Here is a 21,364-nt window from a genome sequence, read left to right as displayed (position 1 = left end):
AACGTGGCTTATAACGAATGAACAAATACATTTACTTAAAACTTTGTAAAGGAATTAAACCATTTTTTTAAAAAAAGCAATATCAGGGATGTTTGTGAGAATCTATGTGCTCTGAGAAACTTGCAAAAATATTAAGCTAGAAATGGACTTGAATTATGAATCTCCTCATCACCATTGCTCAGTACATAGTGGCTTTTATAATGAATGCTAATTACAGTATCTTAGGGTATGTAAGGAAAGCAAGTCAATTCCAGGGCCTCAGAACCATTCCCTCCCTGCCCCTTCTGCTATTTGAATTGGCAGCTCTGACTTCAACCCAGCTCCGAAAACTCCTTAAGCATCGCCCATTTCCCTGTGAAGTATGGTTAATAGGGTTTCATTCATATCTAGTTATTAACGTACAGGCTCTTTGTTCATGATTGCCATGATTTTAATAGTCAAAGTCTAAATTGCTATGTTCCATGCCTGGTGCTGAAGCAGGAGATTAGGCATAAGTTGAGTTTAAATAATGAAATAAACAGAACAGTACTGGAATATTGGTTTGGACTATTATGGGACGGAAATGTTTACTTTGTCATGTGTTCTAAAGTATAACAAGTTGTTCATTCAGCTCTGCTGAACACCGACTCTATCGAATCATATTTTGAAAATGGAGAATATTCTTCAAATTGGCACATCACATATTTGGCATCAGTGGCTGAGGGTTAGGTTCTTCACTTGTGAATGGAATATGGGAATATGTACTCTTCAGATAAACTACTATAGAAACCTTTATTGGCTTCTCACCATGAAAATGAGCAGCCAACCTACTTACTTTGAGGTTATAATAGAAGAAACAGCAACAATAATTGACACGATTGACATCAGGCAAGTGGCCAAGTCAAAGTGCATTTATTATTAAAGTATGTATACTTTATGCAGCCTTGAAATTTGTCTTACAGGCAGTGACAAAAAGACCCTTTAAAACAAAAGACTGTAAAACACACAACGTGCAGAGAAAAAGAAAGAAAGAAAAAGAGGTGCAAACAATAAAAGTAAGTGAAGTCATGAAAGTGAGTTCACGGTGTGATAGTTGCAGGCCACAGCTACAGTTTAGTGCAGAGGTGAGTACACCTCGTGGAGTAACGTGCCTTGCCTCCGCCCCTGACACTCTGTCCTTTACAATCTGGCCTGGTGCTGAAATCGTCCAGACCTTGCTCTCGGACACGCACCCGCTTTGATACGGGTCGGTGCCCCACCATCTTAGTTCGGACCATACCCGAATTTTTCAATTCAGCTCAGCCAATCAAACCTCGGGTCTTGCCTTGCTCTCAGACCAGAGTCCGGGCCCGGCCACCTGGGTTCTGCTCACCTCCCCTCGGTTCTGCCGAATTGAATTGCCTCCAAGTTCATTCCAGCGATAGCCAAACATTGCCTCATTCCCCTCTCTGGCCCAGACCCCACCGCCTTGATTCAGCCTGGACACACCAGACCGCAAGCATCCTGCACCTTCGAGCCTTCAGTTCCCACTGCAAAAATGACAGCTTGTGTAGGTGGTTCAAAAGCTCACCTTTGAGAGGGAAGTAAAGGGAATTAGCAAAAACAAAAAATTCAAATTGCATGCGCCAGGCACAAAATAACACAGTGACAATCCAGCCTACTAGGATTGATTACTTTCATTACCTCTGGTCTATCACATTGCAGCCTACTTAAAGCAGAATGGAATCTTGATTATTTCCAACATACAGGACAGGTGCAAGGTAACCTAATAAAGGTTCTTATTACCGAATTATCTTCTAATAAAATCATGACTGAGGTGCACGTGCGTGCTCTTCTGCTGCTGAAACCCATCCACTTCAAGGTTCAACGTATTGTGCGTTCAGAGATGCTCTTCTGCACACCACTGTTGTAACGTGTGTTTAGTTGAGTTACTGTCACCTTCCTGTCAGTTTGAACCAGTTTGGCCATTCTCCTCTGACCTCCCTCGTTAACAAAGCATTTTTACCTACAGAACTGCTGTACACTGGATAATTTTTTTTTTGGCACCGTTCTCTGTAAAATATAGAGACCGTTGTGAGTGAAAATTCCATGAGATCAGCGGTTTCGGAGATACTCGAATCACCCTGTCAGGCACTAGCAATCATTCTATAGTCAAAGTCACTTTGATCACATTTCTTCTCCCGTTCTGATGTTTGCTCTGAACCTCTTGACCGTGTCTGCATGCTTTTATGCATTCAGTTGTTGCCACATGATAGGCTGATTTGATATTTGTATTACTGATGCTAATAAAGTGGCCACAGAATGTATCAGAAAAAGGTATATGAATATTTTAATTAAATCATTTCACTGTAAGTTAAGAAAATCTTCTACTTCATACATTAAAACCTATTCACTTTTGAACTTAAAGCTGATTTGCTGGATAATTCTAATTGCCTTTAAAATTATGCATATAATGTAGTGATGATCCCAATTAATTCATCATACTGTTTTAAATGTTTAGCAAACTACTAAATGTGAAAACTATGAAGCAGAAAGAAATTGATTTTGCCACATAAGATAAGAAACATTGAAGTCCACTGTGTGCAAAACTCAAGCAAATTGTAGAGGAATAGCTAGAGTGTCTAAAACTTTTGCAAGGTACTGTATTTGTCAATGTGGAGTGGAGAGCAAGTTTATAAAGTTGGTGGGAACTAAGGATATTGGGTGGAGCACCGCGTAAGGAGTGTCAGACAGGTGACAGAGAAGGAGTGCCAGGGATGGGGTGGTGGGGGTGCAGACACACCCGGCCTTGAGACGTCAGGCAAGGTTGCCTGATTCCAACCAACTGGTTTATTGATTATTAGAGTATGTCTCTGCGGTGCTTCCTGCTCCCTCCCCTCTCCCTTCCCCTTTTCTCAACCATGAATGAGAAAATCTGGGGCAGCATGGTGGGGTATTGGTTAGCACAAGCTTTACAGCACAGGTGACCCGGGTTCAATTCCTGCAAGTGCCCCTAAGGAGTTTGTACGTTCTCCCCATGACCGTGTGGGTTTCCTCTGGGTGCTCCGGTTTCCTCCCAGAGTCCAAAGACCGGTTAGTAGTGTTACGTACCTGTGGGTATCTTGTACTTGTCACGTGACAGTGGTGTTGAAGATATGCTGGACCTAAGGTAGTGGTCTTGTGATGGTGGAGTGACGTCATTTTCCTGCCAGTAGAGGTCATGTGACAGGTTTTTTTTTACAGGGTATAAAAGGAGGATCCCTCCCTGTGAGGAGGGGCAGTTTGTGGCTGGATTTGCCATTTTGACTCCATGCCACTGCGTGGTCCAATATTATGACGCAGTTTGGTTGAAAGGTGGAGTTTTATTTAATGCCTAAAGTTTAAAAGGTCATTGCCGGCAGTTTCTTAATAATACTGCCAGTTAAAAATCAGTGGAGAGTGAAGATCGGAGTTCGGGAGCTAAAGGATCGAGGAAAGTCGATTTCGACGGTGGAACAGGTTCGACCTTGTTTGATCCTCATTCGGAAGGAATTTGTTGGCTGTGCCCGTGTTAACCCCTGCAAATAATAGCAGAAAGGGTTGGGTACAGTTTTGTAAAGGAAAGGTCAGTGCCTTTAAGCCGTTTCATTTTCATCTTCGTAAATTCTCTGGGAAAAGTATAGTTCGACTGGGAACCGCAGCAACACGACATGAAAGAGAATTTAAATCGTCTAAAAAGTCTCTCCTTTAATGGACTGTAAGCATTTTGAACTTTTGCAATACTACTTTGAAGAACTGTTTTTGCAACATCGCTTTAAGAACTGTTTAAGCTGCTGCACAGTAACTGATTTCCGGTTACGTTAGTTGTTTTGGGGGTTTGTTTTTCAGTATTTAATAAATGTTTTATTTGTTATAAAAAACCCTGCCTCACTCATATATTTATTGTTGCTGAATCCGTAACAGTAGGTTAATTAGTCATTGTAAGTTGTCCTGTGATTAGGCTGGGGTAATTCGGGGGTTACTGGGCAGCTCAGCTCGAAGGGCTGTAAGGCCCTACTCTACACTGTATCTCAATTAAAAAAATGATTGCCACTTGCGCTGCCCCCTTCCCATTCTCAGTCCACAACAGAGACCCATATCAAAATCAGATTTATCATCACTCACACATCATGAAATTTGCTTTTTTTTTGCAACAGCAGTACAGTACAATACATAAAATTACTACAGTACTGTGCAAAAGTCTTAGGCACCCCACCCACAGTGTATATATATGTACCCAAGTCCTTTGCACAGTACTGTGCCAGTACATGAATCTACAGATATGATCAATTGGTGCATTGTGTGATGATACACCTGCATCCACAGTACATTGACAGATCTCTATGTGGTCATGAGGAGATGATGCACTGGATGGAGCAGACGAGAAGAGCACATGCTTCAATGTGCCACCTCATACTTCCAGCTAGAACATTTTGAGTAAGGATTCTACAGCTGCAGGGTAGAATGAAGATCAGTGTAAGAATATTTTGTCTGCCTCCTGACTAAAGGTCACGCCCTGAAACATCAACTCTTTATCCCCCTTCATAGAGACTACCCGATTTGCTGAGTTCCTCCAGCATTTTCTGTGTGTCGCTCTAGATGTCCATATCTGCAGAATCTCTTGTCTTTGTTTGCCTCTGTATCTGTTTCCAGTGAGGCCATCCTACCTTCTCTCCCTCTGTTTCCATAAACTCTCTTGGTCAAAGCGTCGATCTGCTCTGAGTGAGTTACAGTTGCCACGCTGCCATACGTGCTCCAAAGGAAGCTACCCTGCGGCTGAGGTGTCTCAGGTTTAGGGCGAATCTTACTATCTTAATATCATTCAGGCCGAGTTAAGGAGAGTACTTTAAATGGAATATCTTCCGCTAAGAACTCACAATCAGGAAATCATAGGCTGGAGGTGGATCATTTCCCGACACGTTCCCCCTCACTTTCAGATGAGCCACTGAAGCCTCTCTGCTTATAATCTTGAACTGACACTTCCAATTTTAGCAGTATGTGTAAAAGGCATTTCGTGAAAAGACTACTTTTCGGTCTCATCACGGGTTCAGTGAATGGCACCTGTGTTCTCAAAGATTTGCTTGTTAGCAAACGTGTCAGTGCTTTAGTGAGGTTTATCACATTCCTTCACTTTCGTGCATTGGAGACTCAATATAAGCTTGTAGAATCATTGCACATCTATGGAAAATTGCCATCTAATTTAATCTTCAAGTCCCAGATGGCCCTGAGAGGTCATAAAAATATATCTTTCATTTTCAGAGTTGAAAAGTAGGTTGTTGGGCATGAGAATTCATCTTATGAAAGATTACATGAAATCTATAGCATAGTGAACCTGCAGAGCCAATGCGTTAGATGGTTTGAAGTGCCGAGGCGCGAAGCTACACGTTGCATCTTGAAATATTACTTAGTTCTCTTCATGCAACTTTGCCAGACTTTAACAAATTTGACTATTTCCAAACGTTAATTCATTATTGCCAGCTATAATTCAGCAAAATGAATCCTGTAATTAAACGATGGCAATAAATAATTGCAATGCTTATTAACACTGCCATCACTTGTAATGACATTTTAATAATTCAATCATTTAAATAAAATATTTATTTTCATTGAGGGTGACACTTCATGGGAAGTCGTACAGAGAACGATGGCAAATAAACTGAAATCTGTATCTCAAAAGAGCCTCTCAGCTTTAGGAAGCAGTTTTTAGGATGAGGGAGGGCGATTGGGCAAAGAGGGCAAAGGGATTAATGGTGCATTATCAGAAGGTAGCAAGAGAAAGAAAGGCTCAAATACTACCCCCTAACCCCTAACCTTAACCTCCACACTCCTTTATCCTCAGCCTCTCAGCTCCATTCCAACTCTACCCCATCCCTAATCCTAACCTCCATCCCCTTCTACTGGCCCATACTCCCACAAACCCTGGCCCACATTCCCACAAACCCAAGCACTTATCCCCTACAATACACCTCCCCCAAACACTAAATGTAAGCGATAACCCCACCAACTTTAGCCACCACCCCCACAAGCCCTTAGCATAGTCATAATCCTAAACCTAAGTGAACAAGATAAATGTATCAAGGAGAAAGATACCAATAAAGACTAGTGTTGGACCAGGTTAATGAAGACATGGTCTAGATAAAAGTGGCAGGGTTGAGTGGTACTGAATCTCCAGTAACGAGATCAAGAAACACAACGGGGATAATCTTTCCACTGCCCGCATAATTATACCCTAACCTGGTTTGAATCTGTTAACCGTTAATCAACAAAAACAAGTAGCCTCTAAAGATCTGAAACACATTTCAGTAGGCTTGACACAAAGTTAGTCAACATTAACAAGCTAATTTTGCCTTGCAACACACACAAAATGCTGGAGGAACTCAGCAGGCCAGGCAGCATCTATCGAAAAGAGGACAGTCGACATTTTGGGCTGAGACCCTTCAGCAAGTTAATTTTGCCTAACCCAGCTCAAGGACATTGAAGGGTGAGATTAACAGTGGGCAGGAAAAGCAATTTTGATGTAAGTTATCCCCAGGCAACTCAGGGAGGTTATGGTCCTGATGAAGGGTCTCGGCCCGAAACATCGACATTGCTTCTCCCTATTGATGCTGCCTGGCCTGCTGTGTTCTACCAGCATTTTGTGTGTGTTGTTGTTCAGGGAGGTTATGTTTGGTCACAAAATGCACATAAAGTTATTTGGTAAAGAGGTGGTGTGAACAGTGAGGGAAGAGGCAATGAATTTATTTCCCAGACAGATTGTAACTGGGGAGTTCAGATTCAGTTTGCCAAAAATAGAACTAAATGGAAAACAGAAATGCTGGAAATATTCAGGTTGAGCTGCATCTGTGGAAAGAGAAACAGAGGATGTTTCAGGTCAAAGTCTCAACATCAGCTTTGTTCTTCACACAGATGTGGCCAGACCTGCAGAGTATTTCAAGAATTTCTGTCTTCTACTTTAGATTGTGTTTTTATCATTATTTCCACTGTCAAATTATGATGATGTATGGAGCACACAGGCTTAAAAGTTACTCATTTTGACCTGCAAAAGTATTGGTATTTTCTTAAGCATGTCTCTCCTGCTTTTTCATATTAAAAAATGCATGTAGCATTTTTTAATATGAAAAAGCAGCCTGCTGCAGACGAATTTGTTCTGTAACCCCATGTGGTGCCTGTCTTTTCCCAGCTTTTGATTAATCAAGCCGAGGAAGTGTTTCTCTTAGCTCTTGGATTTCAGTTCTTAGCACCTGACTCTAACATTCAGTTCTGACTCACTACAAATCAAGCTAGGCTTCGCAATCACGGCTGAAGAATGGAAATATTACTTCCTATTTCATCCTGAGGGAATCAGCAGGGAAGGCTTGTTGGCTGATGCCTGGAGGTTTCTGCTGCGTTATTTTCCTCTCAACTACACAGTAGACCTTCAAGATTCAGGTTCGTAGGCAAAAATTAATGATGAAATCTAACCCATGTGAGCCATGGGGATCAAACAGGATCACCCTACACTCAATGTAAACCATAGATCCAGATGTCAGGGGTCATGAAGTGTGTGAAGTTACCATAACTAGAGAGAAGGTACTTTGGAAACTGGAAGGTCTGAAGGTAGGTAAGTCACCTGGACCGGATGGACTACATCCCAGTGTTCTGACAGAAGTGCCTGAAGAGATCGAGGAAGCTTTAGTAATGATCTTTCAAGACTCACTAGATTCTGTAATGGTTCCGGAAGACTGGAAATTTGCAAATGTTGTTCCATTCTTCAAGAAGGAAGAGAGGCAGAAGAAAGGAAACTATAGGCCAGTTAGTCTGACCTCAATGGTTGGGAAGATGTTGAAGACAATCTAAAGGTTGTGAGTTCAAGCCCCAGCTGAGGCAACGTGTTGTGTCCTTGAGCGAGGCACTTAACCACACGCTGCTCCAGTCCAGTACCGGCAAAATGCTGGGGGTTAACCTCGCGTCTTATCCGGGGGAAGTCTGTACTGTCAGTCGCTTCACGCCACGGAAACCGGCATAAGCACTGGCCTGATGAGCCTACAGTATAAGTCTCGGGACAGACTTTAACTTTAACTTTCAAGGTACTTGGAGGCACATGATAAATTAGTTCGTAGTCAGCATGGTTTCCTCGAGGAAAAATCTTGCCTGACAAATCTGTTGGAATTCTTTGAAGAAATAACAAGCAGTATAGACAAAGGAGAATTGTTTGATGTTGTGTACTTGGATTTTTAGGAGGCCTTTGACAAGGTGTCACACATGAGGCTACTTAACAAGCTACGAACTCATGGCACTACAGGAAAGATTCTAGCATGTATAAAGCAGTGTCTGATTGGCAGGAGGCAAAAAGTGAGAATAAAGGGAGCCTTTTCTGGTTGGCTGCTGGTGACTAGTGGTGTTCTACAGGAGTCTGGTGTTGGGACCGATTCTTTTTACGATATATGTCAGTGATTTGGGGATGGAATTAATTGCTTTGCTGCAAAGTTTGCAGATGATATGAAGATAGGTGGAGGGCAGGTAGTTTTGAGGATGTAGAGAGGCTACAGAAGGACTTAGACAGATAAGGAGAATGGGCAAAGATGGAATATAGTGTTGGGAAGTGCATGGTCATGCACTTTGGCAGAAGAAATGAGAGGGTTGACTATTTTTTAAATGGAGAAAAAATACACAAAACTAAGGAGCGAAGGGATTTGGGGGTCCTCATGCAGGGTTCCCTAAGGGTTGATTTGCAGGTTGACGCTATGGTGAAGAAGGCAAACGCAAAGTTAGCATTCATTTTAAGAGGACTGGAATATAAAATCAAGGATGTAATTTTGAAATTTTATGAAGCACTGGTGAGCTCTCTCTTGGAGATTTGTGAGAAGTATGGGCTCATTATCTTAAAAAGGATGTGCTGAAACTGGAGAAGTTTCACTGAATGCTCATGAAATGAGTCCAGGGTTGACTGCCTTGTCATATGAAGAGCGTTTGATGACACTGGGCCTGTATTCACTGATTTAGAAGAATGAGGGGTGACCCCATTGAAACCTATTGAATGGTGAAAGGCCTTGATAGAGTGGATGTAGAGAGGATGTTTCCTGTGGTGGGAGAGTGTAAGACAAGAGGACACAGCTTCAAAATAGAGGACTGTCCTTTTAAAATGCAGATGTGGGGGAATTTCTTCAGCCAGGGAGTGGTGAAACTGTGGAATTCATTACCACAGGCAGCTGTGGAGGCCAAATCTTTATGCAGAGGTTGATAGATTCATGATTGGTCAGGGTGTGAAGGGATATGGGGAGAAGGCAAGAGGTTGGGGCTGAGAGGAAAATAGATCAGCCATGATGAAATGGCACAACAGACTCGATGGGCCAAATGGCATAATTCTGTTGCTATATCTTATGGTCTTATATAAAAAGTCCATGTGTAACAAATTGTTCGCTATTGCTTAATTGGAATGATGTTTTGGTTGAAAATTTGAATGATTTTCAAAATACAATATTTTGCTTGAAGGACTGGGGCCAGATTTATCTTATTAACATTCGCTTTTTTAAAACACTAAAGTACATTTGAAGATTTGAGCCAGCAATTAAAATGCCTCTATTGATCTAGATATAGGGGAATGTGGCAAATTGAATAACAGCATGGAAGGACATGGCCATGGAGTTAATTTGCTTTCTCTGTGGGCATCGGAATTGCCCAGTTTTGGTGTAAAATATACTACCTACTTTTTCCTTCCCCACAGGCATTCCCAACATTTTACTTCTTGCTTCAGTTCTCTGCAAAAACATCTAATCTGCATTTCATATTTTACCTCTCCCTCTCCCAATAACTGACTGAATTAATCTGTCAACTGATGACTTTGTAATCAGTGTACTACAGGAGCAACCCTGGCTTCACACAGAGATATTTCCCCTTCATTTCTACCCTTCTCTAGCCTCATTGCCATTCAGAACTAACTTGTTTTTTTCTCTGCTTCTATTTGTGATGAATAATCTTTGACCTGAAATGTTAACTCTTTTTTTTCCCCTTGTCTCAGATGCTGCCTGGCCTGCAGAATGCTTCCAGCGCCTTCTGATTTTATTCCAGCTGAACTTCAAAGGACACTTTGAGAGCACCCTGGACCATTCAGAGTTAGTGAAAGGCAGCAATAAATGTGTCTGTTGGGTTTGAAGTTAAGGAACACAATGTACAGTACCTCTTAACTTAAAAAAAAGGCAAAAGACAAAATGGAGGGCCATGCAGGAGGAAAGGGTTGAACTGGGTAGGTAATACGGTTGGCAAAACATCACGTGTCAAAGGGTCTGTACTTCTTGTAACGTGGAAGCAGGTTTTCGCGTTTGGTGAGTGAAATAGAAGACATTGACTATGAAATAGCATATTAATAATTTATTTACAAACAGTAAACATTTCGACCAAACATATAAGTTCTTCCAAGTTACACAAACTACAGAACTAAATATTCATTTAACAGACACTTTGCTAAAAGTGTGTATGGAGCATACCTTCCCAATGGCTCTGTGTACCATGCCCTGGAGGCAAAGGGTAAAAGGGAGTGAATCTGCTAATTAAATTTGCTGACAATACTACATGATTGGCCTAATCCCAAGTAATAACAAGGCAACCTACAGAGAAGAATTCATCACCCTGACACAGTGGTGTCAAGAAAATAACCTCTCCCTCAATGTTGCAAAAACAAAGGAGCTGGTTGTGGAATATAGGAGAAATGGAGATCTGCTAGCCCCTACTGACATCAATGAATCTGAGCTTGAGAGGGTGGACATCACCGAGGATCTCACGTGGTCTGTACACACCAGCTGTGTGGTGAAAAAGTACAACAGCGCCTCTTTCACTTCAGGTGGTTGAAGAAGTTTGGTATGGGCCCCCAGATCCTAAGAACGTTCTGCAGGGGCACAATTGAGAGCATCCTGACTGGCTGCATCACTGCCTGGTACAGGAACTGTGATGCCCTGAATCGCAGGACTCTGTAGAGAGTGGTGCGGACAGCCCAGTGCATCTGTGGATGTGAACTTCGCATTATTCAGGACATTTACAAAGACAGGTGTGTCAAAAGGACCCAAAGGATCATTAGTGACCTAAGTCACCCCAACCACAAATTGTTCCAGCTGCTACCATCTGGGAAATGGTACTGCAGCATTAATGCCGGGACCAACAGGCTCTGGGACAGCTTCTTCCACCAGCCCATCAGACTGATTAATACCCACTGATACAATTGTATTTCTATGTTATATTGACTGTCCTGTTTTATATACTATTTATTACAAATCGCTATAAATTGCACATTGCACATTCAGACGGAGATGTAACTCTTCATGTATGTGAAGGATGTAAGTAATAAAGTCAATTCAATTCAAACTCTTGCTTGTGTTACTCCTATACTCCCAAGGCGTCTGGAATCAGAAGCAGATGCCGTGGTGCCCAAGCACAGCAGCAGATTTTAACCTCACGGCTGGCATAGCGGAAGCTACGTCCAACTGGCAGAAAAAAACACCGCCCCCCCCCCCCCCCCACCGCACTACAAGTGTTCTAAGTTTTATGTTGTAAAAAAATTGAGTTAGAGTTCAGTACTTTTAGTTATCTCATTCTTCATGACTACATTATATTCATTTAAGGAATTAGATTCTTTCTCTGTTGCCCTTAATGGAATTCAGTCTTCGATGAAGAATGATTCTGTGGACAGCTGTCGAATACCTGTCCTGCCTAGGTAGTTATTATGGGTCAGTAAGATTTTTTTCCCCAATGAATGTGCCCGTAGTGTATTGTGCCTCTGGTGTTTAGGGCTGCCATGAAGAACTCCACCTCTGGCAGTGTTCAGTGATTTCTTCATCGTAGCAGTAGTTTCCACTGTTCTCAGTTTTCAGGTCCTGAGTGGAGACTCAGGAATACCATTGCACTCAGATGCAGAAGGATTCTTCATTGCTTTTTTCATAACAATTCCATTTACTAGGGTTGTTAGCCCTGAGCAGAACCCCCAAACCGGGTGGACCAAGGCCCACTCTTAGTCTGGTCTCTACCCTTTGACCTGTTTGGCAATGGTGACTCTACCTGGAAACAAAGCGTAAAGCCCTGACTCCAGCCACGAGAAGGTCGTGGTCCTCTTCGAAGGTACTTGGTGTATGACAGCATCTAGTATGCCCAACAAGACCATTCTATCCTTGAACCAACATTCACACGTGAACCTGCAACAGGAGCTAATACGAGGAAATCTGCAGATGCTGGAAATTCAACAACACACACAAAATGCTGGTGGAACACAGCAGGCCAGGCAGCACCTATAGGGAGAACAACAGGAGCTCATATGCAGTGGCCCAGAGTAGGAATGATGGTACAATGTGCAGGGGTTAGTTGGCTTTGCTTTGTCAGATGAACTGAGCAACTGTGGACACCTGAGGTCATAGCTTTCTGGGTTAAGTGTCTCATCTGGTCATTGCATAACTGTTGAGATATTAGCAAGTTTTATTCAACTCCTCACACTGGAGACTGAGAAAACATGGAGAGTATTTTCAACATAAAATGTTAAGTGGTGCAATAGATTAACATAGTGATGCAAAGCAATTTTCCTCTCTGTTTAACACAAGAGTTTTTTATGAAATATGATTCTGTACATGCATTATCAAAATACCAATAGATCAACGCAAAAGATTACAAAAATTGCTGGAATGGGAAAATAAAATGTCATATTTGCTTCTTAGATGCTTTGTAGATGGCGATCCATTCTATTTTTCAAGCTCATTAAAGTTTTGCAATAATTTCAAAACATAGAACCAGAACGAGTATCAGAATCAGAAGTAATATCACCAGCATATGTTGTGAAATTTGTTAACTTTGCAGCAACAGTACAATGCAAAACATGATAATATAGAAAACAAATCTGTGAATTATAGTAAGTATATATATATATATAGGTATATTTGATAGTTAAATAAGTGGGTTAAAAACAGAAAAAATAAAGTAATGAGGAAGTTTTCATGGATTCAATGTCCATTCAGAAATCATTTGGCAGAGGCGAAGAAGCTGCTCCTGAATCGCTGAAGCTTCTGTACCTCTTTTCTGATGGTAGTAATGAGAAGAGGGCATGTCCTGGGTGGTGGGGTCCTTCGAGATGGACGGCGTGTTTCTGAGGCACCGCTCCTTGAAGATGTCTTGGATACTGATGCACCATCAATAACTCTCGGAGATGGGAGGCAAAAGATAGGCTTTTATTAGCTGCAAACGTGACCACGACATCTTGGAGACTGAGGGAGGAGCAGTGCCTCCAATCACCTTTATACAGGGGTCTGTGGGAGGAGCCACAGGAGCAGTCAGCAGAGGGGCGTGCCCAGACAGGTATACACATAGTTTACCACAGATACTACAAGAGGCTAGTGCCCATGATGGAGTTGGCTAATTTTCTCACAGGAGTGATAATTAGATATGGGCATTGCTGGCAAGATCAAGTGTTCATTCTCCCCCCCTTTGCCAGGTGGCAACAAGCCTCCTTCTTAAAACCCCTGTAGCCCCAGTGGTGAAACTACTCACAGTGCCGCTGTGTGGGGAATTGCTCATGTTAATCCTCCGGGTCAGGATGTGCATGACATACGTGGGGAACCTGCAGCAGGTGGGGTCCTCATGCACATGCTGTCTTTGACCTTCTAGGAGGTAGACATCATTTGGGATTCCTCTGTGATTCCCTTTACTCCGCTGTATTACTGGTACATCTGACTTTAGTTCTCCTTCTCGAATTCCTGGGTGAATTTGATCATATTATGATCACTTACCCCCATGAGTTCTTTTACCTTAAGCTCTATGATCAACTCCAGTTCATTGCACAACACCCAATCCAGAATAGCTGAGCTCCTAGTGAGCTCAACCATAAGGCATCTCATAAGTATTCCGGAAATTTCCTTCTCTGTTTCCAGTACGGACCTGATTTTCCCAATCCACCTGCATATTAAAATCCACCATGGTGATTGTGACTTTGCCCTTTTGGCACGTATTCTGTATCTGCCATGGTATTGTAGTTTGTAGACTACACCCATTCTACTGTTTAGAGCTCTGTATATAACTCCCATTAGGGATTTATTACTCTTGCAGTTCCTTAGCTCTATCCACAACAATTCAACATATTCCAACCCTTTGTCACCTATTTCTAATGACTTGATTTGATTTTTTACCAAGAACCACACCCCCCCAACACCCCCCCCCCATCTACCTGCCTGTCCTTTTGAAACAATGCGTATCTTTGGACGGTAAGCTCCCAGCTGTAATCTTCTTTCAGTCATGATTCAGTGATGCCTACAACATCATGCATGCCAATCTCTAACTGTGTTATAAGTGCATCTATCTTATTCCATATACTGCGTGCATTCAAACGTAACACCTTCAGTCATGTAGGCACCCTTTTCAATTTTGTCTGCAGTTTATATTGCAACTCATCCTGTTGACTGCAAATTTACCCTATCCTCAGCCTCTCCTTGCTAGGAGTCTCACTACACACTGCCTCTATTTATAAACCGACTGCCTCATCCTCAGCACCATTACTCAGGTTCCCACCCTCTGTCAAATTGGTTTAAACCCTCCCAAACATCTCCATTGGACCCGCTCGGGTTCAGGTGTAACCCGTCCCTTTTGTACAGGTCTTACCTTCCCCTGAAGAGATCCCAATAATCCATAAACCTGAATCCTTGCCCCCGCACCAGTTCCTCAGCCATGTATTCTCCTGGCAAACCATTCTATTCCTACCCTCATTGGCATGTGGCTCAGGCAGCAATCCAGAGATTACTACCCTGGAGATCCTGTTTCTCAGCTTTCTACCTAACTCTCCTCACCTTGCCTACCTATGCCATTGGTGCCAATATGCACCAAGACATTTGGCTGCTCACCCTCACCTTTGAGAATGCCACGGACCTGAACCAAGACATCCCTGACCCTGGCACCTGGGAGGCAACATCCCATCTGGGTGTCTCTTTTGCACCCACAAAATCTTGCCACTGCTCCCCTGACGATGGAATCTCCTCTCAACCCTGCGGTCCTTTTCGCCTTTCTGCTCTTCTGAGACACAGCACCAGACTCGGTGCCAGTTGCTTTTGTTGACTTTCATGCTGTTGAGTTGCTTGGGTGCACACTCCAAGGTAAGTGACAATTATTCAAACTCCTGAATAACTGCTTACAAATGGTGACAAAGTACACGAGACAATTGCTATGGAGTGCTGAGGTTTGCTGTCTTAAGCTTACTTAGTGCCTGTCGTGCCACTGGTATTTAGGGCAGCAATGAACTTCCTCCATCTCCGGTGGTGTTCAGGGCTTCTTTCATTGTGTCAGTATCTTTCTTTTGGTTTTCACAACTGCCAGTGATGCAAGTCCCGGGTGGAGACTCAGGAATACCATCACACTCAGACGTAGAAGGATCCTTCATTGCCGTTTCCATAACATGTTTGTTTTACCAGTCAGGGTCGCTAGCCCTGAGCTGAACCCTTGAACCTGGAGGACCAGTGAACCACTCTTAGTCTGGCCTCTACCCTTTGACCTGTTCGGCATAGGCGACCCTACCCAGAGGCGTAAACTCCTGCCTCCAGCCAACATAGTTCTCTGGGTCTTTGAGGCATGCGAGCCTCCAAACCCTATGACAAGGAAGTCTTGAACTTATGTAGCTGTTTATTTACTATTTTTGTTGGTGTTGACTCCATGGTTTAGGTGGTGGACCCTCAGTAATTGTTATGCTACAGTATGTTAGGTTAGAGTTTTTGTTTTCAGAATCAGGTCCATTATCACCGGCATGTGATGTGAAATTTGTTAACTTAGCAGCAGCAGTTCAATGCAATACATAATCTAGTAGAGAGAGAGAGAGAGAGAGAGAAAAAATTAATAATAAATAAAAAACATAATAATAAATAAACAAGTAAATCAATTGTGTATATTGAATAGATTTTTTAAAATGTGCAAAAACAGAAATGCTGTATATTAAAAAAAAGTGAGGTAGTATCCAAAACTTCAAAGTCCATTTAGGAATTGGTTGGTGGAGGGGAAGAAGCTGTTCCTGAATGCTTTTAGAGAGATGTAAATGACATTTGCCACTTAACTAAAATTTGTCTTGGTCGTGCTGAATTCAAGCGTGGACTGCTTCATTATCCAAAGAACTACAAATTGAATTGAATTCCATGCAACCGCCAGGAAACATTTCCACTTCTGGCCTTACGATGGAAGGTCATTAATAAAGCTGTTGAATCCAGGGACTCTGCTCTGATGAGTTCTTGCAATACTATAATGAAGGTAAGAATAATAACCAAAAGCATCTTCCTTATCAGAAGACAAGGGAAAAAAACCCTTTAATTCCTGTTGATGTTAGTTTTACCAGTATTCTTGATGCCACGTTCAACCCGCATCGTCAAAGGAAGTCACTTCCACTTGTATTTAGAATTCAGTTTCTAAAGGCCAAATTGAGAGGCCTGGTGAAACCCAAACTGACCATCTGTGTAGGTAGCATGTCATTACCAAAGGCCTTTTCTATCACTTTGCTGATAATTGAGAGTAAATTGGTGGATCAGTAATTGCCCGGTTTGGATCTGTTCTGTGAATAAGGTGTAAGTACAGGTTGATGCAATTGATAGACTAAAAATGTAAACACGAGGAAATCTGCAGATGCTGGAAATTCAACCAACACACGCAAAATGCTGGTGGAACACAGCAGGCCAGGCAGCATCTATCGGGAGAAGCACTGTCAACGTTTCGGGCCGAGAACCTGATGAAGGGTCTCGACCCGAAACGTTGACAGTGCTTCTCCCGATAGATGCTATCTGGCCTGCTGTGTTCCACCAGCATTTTGTGTGTGTTGGTTGACTAAAAATGTAGTTAGTTTTCTACTGATGAGATTCCAAACCTCTAAAGACGTCATGTAAATCTTCACTGGGTGTGACAGCCTTTGTAATTTTACTGCAGATTTTCACATTGAAGTATTTTTCAGGAGATTAAAAAATCTTTGATTGAAAAGTAAACTAAAATGAAGACGTTACATCAAGTTGAGTTGCACCAAACACTATATCATTCAGATTAAAAATGCATTTATTTTTGAAAAAGGATGCTATTAATATGAGAGTTTGGTTTTTCCTTCATCCGTTGATCCACTAACAGATCACGTTTTTTGGAGTTGCACTGTCCAAAGTCTCTCCTTTCCACAATTTGAAGCACCCCTGCATTTTATCAATAAAGAATATATTGAGTGGGTAGTTGAAACGGTTATATGAAGTTGTACTGTGTTCACACAGGCTTTGTTCAAAGGCTCTTGGGAATGAACCCTGGGAAAGGAGTTGCACACCTTATCCTTCCAAATGCCTTTTCTGTGAAAGCTCCCACCACTTTTGAGCTTGTGGGGGGAGTCAAGTTGTGGACCAGGCAAGGGGAACCTGCTGAGGGGATCAGTGTGCGGGGAAATTAGAGAGAGGATGAAGGTAAAGGCAGATGTTGTTTGAGATTATCAGGCCTTAGTCAGGGCTGAAAAGCATGGCGGGGGTGTTGTGGGTGTGGAACCAGTTGCAAAGGGGAGCTGGGTAGTGTCCAGCAAAGGGAATTTGTGGGTTTGGGTCAGGGTAGGAGGTGGAGTGGGTGGGAAGTGGGCAAGAGAGCTGAGAGAAAACCAGGGTGGGCAGAGGAGTGTTTGCGGTCGTATTTGTAATACAAGTTAGGGATTGGTTGCCAGCAAATGTGAACTAAATCACTCAAACAAAATTAGCATACAACTCAGCAATGAGCCAGGTAAATTTCAGCCCTTTCGTCAATGTTTTTGCAGATGTATCCACAGGAGATGGCTCCAGTGAACAATGCTAGTAAATTTGAAAGAGGGCTAGTAAAGCTGATGATAGGCCATGATCGTATGGCTAGTCAGAGGCTTTCACCCAAGGCTGAAATGGCCAACATGAGAGGGCACAGTTTTAAGGTGCTTGGAAGTAGGTACAGAGGAGATGTCAGGGGTAAGCTTTTTACGCAGAGAGTGGTGAGTGAATGGAATGGGCTGCCGGCAACAGTGGTGGAGGCGGATACGATAGGGTCTTTTAAGAGACTCTTGGATAGGTACACGGAGCTTAGAAAAATAGAGGGCTATGTGTAACCCTAGGTAATTTCTAAAATAAGTACATGTTTGGCTCAGCATTGTGGGCTGAAGGGCCTGTATTGTCTGTAAGTTTTCTATGTTCTGTGTTTCTAGTGTGACCAAAGTCGACATCCTTCAGCCAATTCACAAAACTGCTTCTTTCACTTCTTCTTCCCTCCAATATGAGTCTGCTACAATTGGGACCTGTGATTTCCATTTTGATGGTGTGTTTTCAGGCCAACTGAGTGACCTGGTGCTTTGTTGTCTCCAAGGGAGTTTGGTGAGGCTTTGAGTGGAGTGTGTGACCTGGAGGCCAAGAAGCCTGGAGACAGGGTGCAGGCCCATGGTAGACTCCATTTCTTGCCGATAAAAGCGTTGAGCAAGATTGAAATCTGCCAGCGTTTGACTTGTCTCTCTCTCCCTCGTATTTGCTGCTGCCAGAGCCTTGGGCCTTGGGCAAGGTTTCATGGACTCTGCTGTTGATGTTATGGTGTTTTTCTGCTTTCTGATTACTCCTTAAATTTATTGCTATTTTGTGCGATTTTGATCAGGGCAGACAGGTTCTGCGGCTTGCAGAAAACCAACGACACAACGCTAAATTGAACTGAACGGATCTAGCCTGAAAATTCCTGGACTGTTTCAATGACTCTGTGGTTTGATGTTGTGTATTCTGCATTTATTGCTCATGTTTTGCCGTTTGTGCAGGTTCCACGGTGTTTCTTTGTTTCGTGGCTCTCTGTGGGAAGATGAATCTCAGGGTTGTATACTGCACACATACTTTGATAATGAATTTGTGTGATTGACTTCAGGGTATGCATTGCTTGTTCACTGAGATCACTGCACACAGGTGATGGCCATACTGTGGAGAGAGCACAAACCCTGGAGCGGGTTTCCAGAATTTCACCGTTGCCACTTTAAGTACCCAACTAAGTTCAACTTCAGCCTTCAAATGCACAGCAGAAAATCTTTGTGCCAAGCAGTGTCATCTCTAGGCCATCATTCTTCATCAGAATTAGTACCATGGGATTAACGGATTACAAAATCTACACTTACAGCAAGTGAATGGGACTCACTTTGACCCATTTATATTTTTGCAACAATTTTGCATTAAGCAATTGGGAATGTATAATTTTTTCTCAAGTGATTACACTGTGCTTCAAAAAGAGAGTATCTGGCACATCAAAGGAGCCATCTTTTATATAGCAAAATTAAACCTTAGTTCCACTCTTGGAACACTTAATAATATATCCTGTTTATGTTGATAAATGTTATGAATTATTCATACTGCATAACACTCCTGTTATTGACTGTAAAAATCCTATCAGGCATTTGCATCTTTTGCCATAGCTTCCAATATTTCCTTCTTTATACAGCCTAGGGGGACACTAAGATTATTTCACAATAAACTGTGATAACGATGTAGAGGTCTGTGCCTTCTTCACAATAGAGCTGAGAATTTTCTTGGTTTAGTGGAGAGGTACTTCAGTTCCTAACCTCAGGAAAGTTAACTAATGCATAGCCGTATTTTTAAACACATTCTGTCCGAAATAACATAATATTTTCATTTACAGGTTTTTAAACTACTACCTCTGCACTATAACTTAGACAATTATTTGGGATGCTTTTAACATTTTGCATGACACTGATAAAAATCTTCAAGCCGATTTGTACTTACCAAATGTAATTTTATAGAATGTGAACTATAGTATAGGTAGACTTGAGACCATAAGACATAGGAACAGAATTAGGCCGTTCAGCTTTGTTAGGTTTTGTAACTTCAAAACGTTAATCTAATTCAAAGGAAGATGCAGTGAGTCTGAATTATTGGTATAACTTCATCTTTTACTTTCAGCAAAGCACAAGCGTATTGTGGTAGTGTGATGACGTATGCAATTAACGTATTTTTACATATAATGCATAATTAATTATTTAAATGGAAAAGAATGCTTAATCAGCCAATATATATACAAGATTACTCAAATATAACTGAAATAACAGGCCCGTTGCGTCTGCTCTGCCATTTCATCATGGCTGATTCCTTCTCAACCCCACTCTCCTGTCTTCTCGTAACCTTTCACGCCCTGTCTAATCAAAAACCTATCAACCTGTGCACACTCACACACAAACACGTGAGCATTTAGACACGCACACAAAGCATGCGCATGCGAACACATACGTTTTCATATGCATAGAGACTCTGACACATACCCTACATAGACATAGGCTTCCTCTGTTCTGCCCATGTGCACAGATGTTCAAATGAACGCATTCATACATCTGGAAAATATCTCAAATAATTGAAAACCTTTGTGCTTCAGGATTAACATTCAAGATGTCCACCATACCTCCAAGAAGACCACAACCTTGTCACAGAGTTTGGAGGCCTGCGTCCCTCAAAAACCCGGAGAACTATGTTGGCTGGAGTCAGGGTTTTTATGCTTTAGCTCTTGATAGGGTCACTCATGCCAAACAGGTCAAAGGGTAGAGGTCAGACCAAGAGTAGCCTACTGCTCCAGATATGAGCTATCAACACTGACTGGTCAAAAAAACAGTTGTTACGGAAACAACACTGAGGAATTCTTCTATATCTGTGTGCAACAGTATATGGACAGACAGAAATGGAGGACCTTCATTGCTGGACTAAACGCCAGCAGCATAACAGGCAGCAACCATTAATATTTAGAAATCATCCCATACATAAAATTATCATGTTTAAAAGACAGACGTTTGTGGGAAATATTCTGTACTGTATCTTGTTATGAGGTGTGCACCATAAATTAGAGAAGGAGTGAAGTGCACAGGTTTTAAATGAAAAGGAATTATTAAAGCTATGCTTTGATCGCCCGAGTACTCCCATGAGTTTATCCAGTGGACACTGAACTGTAAATACCAGATGATCCAGGTTCAATCAGCAGCCTGTGCTGGATTTGATCGTTGAGACAATGCACTGAAAATGGCGCTGTAATTGTAATTTGTGGCCTTTGAAGAGAAGCCTTGATCCAGCCCTTTCAGGAGACTATAATCGGTGAGCCACAGGCAGGAACTGACAGGATGCCAGGTATTTTAGGGAAATCTTTTCCTCAGGTACTTTATAATAAAACCATCAAGGTGGCTGCCGTTCATCCTGAGCATTTACTCTTTTATAGATTGATGTTCTCTTCAGTTTTCAAATATACTCCCTTCATGTACCGCCTAGAAGATTCAAAATAATACTTGTACTAATCATTTTTGAACAGTGCTTTGCAGAATTTGCTTTGGCACAGAGCATTGGATGCTGCAGCTCCTCATCATTCCTTGCCTCAAAGGAGGAGGAAAATAGCCATTAAATTGCATTTACTTTGACTGAAA

Source organism: Hemitrygon akajei, chromosome 14 (genome assembly GCF_048418815.1).
Source record: "Hemitrygon akajei chromosome 14, sHemAka1.3, whole genome shotgun sequence".
Lineage (NCBI taxonomy): Eukaryota > Metazoa > Chordata > Chondrichthyes > Myliobatiformes > Dasyatidae > Hemitrygon > Hemitrygon akajei.
Note: the sequence above shows the minus strand (reverse complement) of the source record.